We start from the raw sequence: 7,656 nt of genomic DNA, 5'->3' as shown, positions 1-7,656 counted from the left end.
TGTGTGTGTGTGTGTGTGTGATGCTGCATGTCTTTACAGTAACACACATTACATTTATAGGAGATGATTAAACTGAGATGGGTCAGAAAATGTAATCTACACTGTTACAATGTGACCAGTTACTATTATGTGTGTGACTTTATTGACGGTAGAGCTTTATTTGTGGAATTAGAGCATGACATAATTGATCCTTCTCTTGTGGGTTAGGGTTATATAAAATATATAAAATAAAATCTCAGTTTTATTTATTGTGAGGTTAAAAAATAATCCTTTTCACAATCTGAGCATAGCGGGGCAGAGTGGCACTTGACATAGAAAGCTAGTCAGTTAAGGGACTGGGGTCTTCTGTAACCATTTACTATCCTATTAATACAGTACAACAAGTTTTTGCTAACCATTACATATTAGTTTTGGCCCTCCAAGGGAAAAAGTTTGGGCATCTCTGCTTGAATTAACATTGATTATCTCCGTGTTTACTTGCTTTTTCATGTCATCCTACTTTATTTGTGACATAAAAACATTTGTTCTGTAGTTTAAACGACACAGCAGAAACAGAGAAGAACTAATCCGTCCACGTGGAAACCTTTATCTTGTGTTCATCTACATTTATTGGGTGTATCTCAAAGGTGCGATGTTAAATTGAAATGTTTAAATGACTGATTGATCCTTCTTGTAGGGGTCTAAATGACACGTGATGCTCAGTATTCCAGAAATGCGTCTTTTCCCCCCACCTGTTTGGTTTCATTCACTTGCCACCCACTTCTAGAGGCTGCCCATTGATTTCCACTCACTCAGTGCGCATCCCCGCTGCGCGCTCCCGCTGCCCAGTGAATCAGACGCCGGAGACTCTGCGGCACCAGGAGGACGCTGCACCGCCGACCAGAACGTCAGGGCTCGACAGGACACCCTTTCACGTGTCCAGGTGGACACACAGACGCAGACAGACGGAGCTGTAAGGCCTCCTTCAGCTGTGTCTGCTGCTGCAGCATGTCCCTGCTCTAACTCCAACACTGCTCACTGTCCGGACATGAGGAGCGACGCGCAAGGTAGAGAGCACCCACATTCATTAAGTCCGTCAGTGTTGAGCTAATGATGGATGGCCTATGCGTCTATAAAAGGACACAACTGATCGTTTATGTATTTTATATCATGTTAAAATGCTAAACCACAGATAGAGTTGTTCAACTAATGCTTCAATGAAGAGCTTTGTGTTTAAAGTTGGCACAGTGGTGACTAATTGACTTGTCGCACGATGGTGGCAAGTTGGACCAACACTGTTTGCCCTTTGGCGAGTCGGACAAACTAACCTATTTTAGTGTGTAAGTCACAGTTTGGTGGGTTCATAATGTCATGTGTTTTCTAGAGTCTCCAGGCGCTTAAGTTGGGAATGCTGTGCGTAAATGTGCACACATCAGTAGAAAAGTGGCCTGTAGCGTTTATTTTGACACGATGCTGAAACTGTAGCTGAACAAGCCTCCAAGGTTCAGTTCACCCATACAGATATATGCACAATAACAGCATGTACTGCTGTGTCTTATGGCTTTAGACCCCAGTCTGATTATGAATCTTCTATCACTGAATAACAAACAGAACATCCATTAACTGCTCGATAGATTGTTATTTGATTTATTATTATTATTATATTTTAATCATTATACAGATCCAAACTGACATAATACAGTGCTGCACAGACATTTTTTGCATGCTATATCACATATCACTGCCACTGTATGCTCAACAAGTCTTTATGTCAGAGGGTATCTTAATAATGTCAATCTTTTATAATTATTTTCAAACACACATCAGCACCCAGAGAACTGTGTTTCACTCCATTAGATTCAATATAAAGAGGACTCATTAATCCATGCAGATATCCTTTTAATCAGAAGCCAAGGGGAAGGTGATAATCTTCCCAACTATTTGCTCTGCTAAGACTGATGATGTGATGACACACACACACACACACACACACACACACACACACACACACTCACACTCGCAAGACATTGTGCTCAAGTGTCACTCGTCTGATTCAGAATTAGCGTGACTGAAGATCTTACTCCTCTTCAACTGGCTGATATTTGATATTCAGCGTTACATTTCGTGTTATTACACTAGGAGAGTTTTGTTACAAGAGGAGATATTTGTGAAAAAGTGCATTGACCTCAACTCTTATCCCCATACCTCTGCAAGCTTTATTATTTTAGACACAACTGCAGGAAAGAGGATGTGATGATTTGCAAAAACAACAAAGTAACACTCAACTAAGAAATTACTTGTTATTTAACTTGCAGTGAAGCCAGTGGGAATATTTGATTTAATAATATATTTTTTAATTATTTTTTTCTGATTTATTTGTGTATAATATCCTCCCTTTGAAAGGATGGAGATAATTAGTAAACGCATCTATTAAGTAATGCAAATTTTGACTATTAATGATATCTGATTATAGGTGTATTTGATCAGCATAGATTTGTTAATTGTTTCAGTCACATATCAACTGAATAATTGTTTCAGCTTCACTAATATGAAGAATTAATTTTCTTCTCTTAAAGAAATAATATTGAAATTGTAACTTGAATATGTTGCAGTTTTTTGCTGTTGGTAATGCTCCGTCTGTAGTTTTAAGTTGTCTCATTGGGCTTCACTTGTGACATTTCACATCATATTTGATATTATAGGCTAAACGATGAGTCTAAAAGGTAATTGATAGATGATCAGTAATTTAAAAAAAATATCTGCTGCAGCCCCAAACTGCTCTCTCTGTGTTATTCCAAACGTAATGTTCAATGTTTCTCCTGTGTGACCTGAAACCTTTGGCTTCTCTCCTGTAACCAGCTGTTACTGTCTGTCTGTGTGGCTGCGTCTTCTCTGCTCTGGGGCTTCTTCTCTGCTGTGTGGGCGAGGTTATAAATAAGAGGCTGGAGGCTTTTTGCGTGTGTGTGTGTTGTTTAACCAGCTGCTGGGAAGGTTTGTTTGTCTACTCTGAGTGCAGGTGTACTTGCTGGCCTCTAGATGCTGTTCTCGGGCCTGTTTTAAGCCCCTCCAACCGGTGCTTACCACACTGCTTTTACCTCAAGAGTCTATTTGTGTTGGGTCAGCATCACCTGTCTCCTGTGTGTGTGTGTGTGTGTGTCTGTGTCTGTGTATGTGTGTCTGTGTATGTGTGTCTGTGTGTCTGTGTGTGTGTCTGTCTGTGTCTGTGTGTGTGTGTGTGTGTGTGTCTGTGTATGTGTGTACGTGTGTCTGTGTATGTGTGTGTGTGTGTGTGTGTGTGTGTGTGTGTGTGTGTGTTCCATTGCGACATTTATTGTTAAAAATCTGTAAAAGAAAGTGTACAAAATGTAGCAATTTCACATGTTTAATCCTTAAAATTTTTTTTTTATTTATATATAGAGGCAGGAGACACAACTCTCGGATATCTGTATGTGTCCCTGGGTTGTCTATTTGTCTGAGACGTCAAAGCTCCAAAATCATTACCTCCAGAAATCTGGTGATTTGAAAGAAAATTTACAGAGAACAATTTTAAGAACCTATATTTTGTGGTTTTTATGCTATTTCTGATTTTTAACAGCGGAATTATAGCCTTTAGTGTGTGTGTGTGTGTGTGTGTGTGTGTGTGTGTGTGTGTGTGTGTGTGTGTGTGTGTGTTCTCGTCTAGACAGAGAGGAGCATGGGAAAGTGGCCCCGACTTTGCAGGGAAGACCACCAGCAGTGACAGTCACATATAGATCTAAATATTGACAGCTAGATAGCCGCAGTATAGAACAGGACCGTCTCCATACTCTGTCATGTGCAGTACAGTATCTCCTAGTTTTAGATGTAGTGCCCATAAAGGTTCTCATCCAAATCAAACATGTTGTCACATCAATTATTGTTTACTCTATTTTTAATTGTAAGGAAGAACAGAACTAAAGGAATGGCAAAGATAAAAAATAATTTTTCTTTTTTTCAAGATTTTTAGCACAGGCTGTTGCCTCCTGCTGGGATCCAGACAGTGGGAGTGTCCATTGTCACACCAATTTCACCAAGCAGGGCTTGACTAAAGGAGATGGCAAAGCTTCACAGAGCCGCTAGCATGGCTGTAAAGTCCTGTTTATGTACAGAAACCACAGCAAAAATGTACTGCAGGAAAATACGCATCTGCACATGCAGTTTGTTGGTGATGTAATCCACAACTTTTTCTCCAGGCCTGCTGTGACTTGACATTCAAAACCAGGGTTGCATGTGAATCATATGGTCATGGCATAAGAACCAGCCTAAGGAACATGCACTGAATGAGTCAAACATAATGGTCTATAAGACCTCGCCAGCAGGCCAGAACTGGGTCAGCTCTATGGTATGACAACTTTTCTTTAGTAGAGACTACAGTAGTTGGCTGAAGGAATATAAATACAAGTAGGAATATCTTTACTTATATACTTTGCTAAATGTATGGTCTGTTCTCTTTGTCTTTTGGACCCTTCAGGTTATCTTTGTCTGTTTTGTTTGTCCATCTGGCTACTGTAGGCATCATATTTCAGTCAGACTGAACACCCAGGCGCACACAGCTCTCTGAGAACAATATGTTTAAAAAAATCCAGTCAGCCTCAAAGTTCATTCTGAGTGACCCAAACAGCTCATGGTGATTTATGACCGGCAGGGTCAGCTCCAGAGGAGGCTTGTGAGGGGTCACACAGTCAGTTGGATGGCTAAAATAGATGTCTCTCCTTCACTTCCCCACTGGGTCGATTTGTCTCACTCAACCCAAAGCTGTCGCTGCAGAGCAAGTGTTGAATCATGCAGCCTAGATCTCCTGGGTGAGTCTGTTAAAAGACTCCAACTGTTTGAGCTTTTCTGTATCTCACTGTTGTGCCCATACTGGGTTTAGCATCGGTGTGGCACAATATTAGCACAAAAAGTTTTGTATGTCACATGTGCGTTACGATAATAACGATGACATTCCTGCTTTGCCTGTCTGTACTATTGCAAAGTGGGTCAGTGTGTGTGTATACTGTAGCCTCTTTAGCAGCATGCTTGTATTGTTGCTGTACCAAACTGGAGTTAGATCCACTTATTGAGAGCTGGAAAATTCACCTCAATGCAACAGTATTAAGCCTGAATGGAGGTGAGGTTGGATGAGCAGGTGGTGATCACCACAGCTGAGTGCTGAAGAGTTCAGACACCTGTCAGTCAAGGTAAAGACACCCCAAAATATATCCTTCCTAAAGTCTTGATGGCACAATTATTTTAAAACTGCAACAAAGACACAAAATATAAATGGGAAACTCAGCTTATATTGACTTGTAGAAAGACCTTTGACCTCAACCCAGTGATGTTTTTTGGAGCCAGCATCTAGTGGTTATTACTGGTAATGTAGCCTAAGGCACTTGTACATTGGATTGACTTTGGAAGGACAAGCTGTGGTGGTTGCTGCTGTGAATACAGCTAAGTGCACTTCTGCAGCAGAGAAACCATAGGGTTGTTCGCCAGTTTTTTCCTTGTCCACTGACCAATAATTACAGATCAAGAGACACATAAACACTCAGGAATGAAAAGCTTGTGGTTATAATTTTTCAGATTGAGTTAGAGCCAAATTCTTTTGAAATCTTTTCTTTTCTCAAGATGCTCTGACAATCCCAGACAGTCCACACCAGGTTACTGATCTGATTTGAGCTTCACTTCCAGTGGAACAGTAACAAGAGCTTTGTCCAATACTGTTTACCCTAAATCTGAGCAGAAAATTGACACAGTGAACAAAATAAGTTGTAGCTTGCTGAATTCAGGTTTTAGCTGTTCTCCGCCAGCTATCTTTATCCAACATTTAGTTATTGGTTATGATTAGACAAAATCCTAAAGCCATTCCAGAGGAAAAGCATACATATATAGATTTCTATTATCAAAAGGCATAAAAATATCAAGATTTTACTTTCAGCCGCATCCACTCTACCACAAACAAGTGTGGCTGTATTGACCTGGGAATGAGCCAATGTCCTGGATGTGCTTGCTTTTCCAGATACTCTATATGTACACTATATCTAGCTATATACAATAACAGCAGAGGTTTATCTTCTGATACTACTGACCTACTGTCGAAAATGTATATCTGAACTTCAGTATCTTACTGAAATCTACGGCTGCTGCTTATGTGTCTGCATGTATGGGATTCAAGCTTGAAAATATGCCTGCTTTGTTTACCACCAGAAACAAGCCTTCATCACAAGTACTGCATAACACACTGAAGCAGCCAATTGCTCATAAAACTGGCAATTATATGAACTTCCTGTGCAGCCTCGCTCTGACCTCTGCTTGCTCACTGGAGGAAATGCATCTCCAGCTATGTTAACTGCTTTACAGAATGGTAATGAGGTGCTAGCTGTCTAAGCCAGAGTTTGGGACGATGCATGCTTGAAGTGCTGAGGATGCTGGAGGCAAAAATAGAAGTCCAAGGCTTGAGGTGCGTTTGTTTCCATCACTGGCTGGGATTAGCAGCTTCTAAACACTCTGTTCCATTAAGGCTATTGTAACAAAGTACACCGAGTCGTGAACACACACACTCACACACACACGCACACCTTTTCAAATCCACTCTGACACAGTCTAACATTGACAGGGCTGCTTCCAAATACAGTAAAGCCAGTGTTACATTCAGAGCAGCAGGCTCATTTTATTGGCTGTTTTTATATGTCTGGAGCTGTTAATGTTTGAACCGACATTCACAGTGAGGATAAATAGAAAGATGACGGGGTAGACCGCAGATATGATCCAAATACTACCTGCAAATACTTTTTATGGTATTTCTTATTCCATACCAGGTGTCAGACAATTAGACTTGAAAATCCAGGTTGCATTTTTCAAGTTTAGTATAAACTACTCGAATAAAGTCAGTCTGCCAAATGAATGTAAGATTTAAGTCATGAAAAGTTGATGCAGATTTTTGGTACATCAGGAGTGTTAAGATGATCACATGAATCCTTTTGAAACTCCTGCTTAATGCTGACCGTTCTCACAATTTCCTAAAGTGAAAGGTAAATGTATTAAATGACTTGTTTTGTTCAACCAATAGCCCAAAATATGATTTGAAAACAAAAACTAACAAAAAACTAACCCTAAAGTTATTTAATTTACTGTCACTTAATACAAAGAGAAGCTACACATCCTCATATTTGAGAGGCTGGAACAAGGGAATGTTAGAGAATATTTGCTTGAAAAATTATTAAAACAATTAATCAGCTGATCAGTTAGTTTTTTACATTTTGACCATTTAATTTACATTGATAAACTTAACCCTGGTTTTCCTGTCAGGTTGAAACAAGTTCTCTAAGTTCTTTGTAATTTGCTAATTGTTCCTGATCTGACTGACATAAGTAGTGTTTGCTCTCTTCAGCTACGTAGCATGCAAAACTATGATTTGGAGAAACGTGGAAACCCTGTGGATTAAGGATACATGGGCATTAAAATGCAGCAACATGAGAGAGCAACATACAGAAGTGAATTCATTTTTATTTCAGCAGAGATCCTCGTCTGAACCTCACACAGCCAATGTCCACCCTGTAGGAGTGTGTTACAGTGAAGCGGCTGTCATCCTCTTTAGTTTTTAAGGACACACGTTTGAGGATTTATTTTTGTTTAACATTTATTTTTAACCAGGCAAGCCGGTTCTGTGCAGATTGTAAT

The sequence above is a fragment of the Dicentrarchus labrax genome, unplaced genomic scaffold, assembly GCF_905237075.1.
Source record: "Dicentrarchus labrax unplaced genomic scaffold, dlabrax2021, whole genome shotgun sequence".
In the NCBI taxonomy this organism is placed as follows: domain Eukaryota; kingdom Metazoa; phylum Chordata; class Actinopteri; family Moronidae; genus Dicentrarchus; species Dicentrarchus labrax.
Note: the sequence above shows the minus strand (reverse complement) of the source record.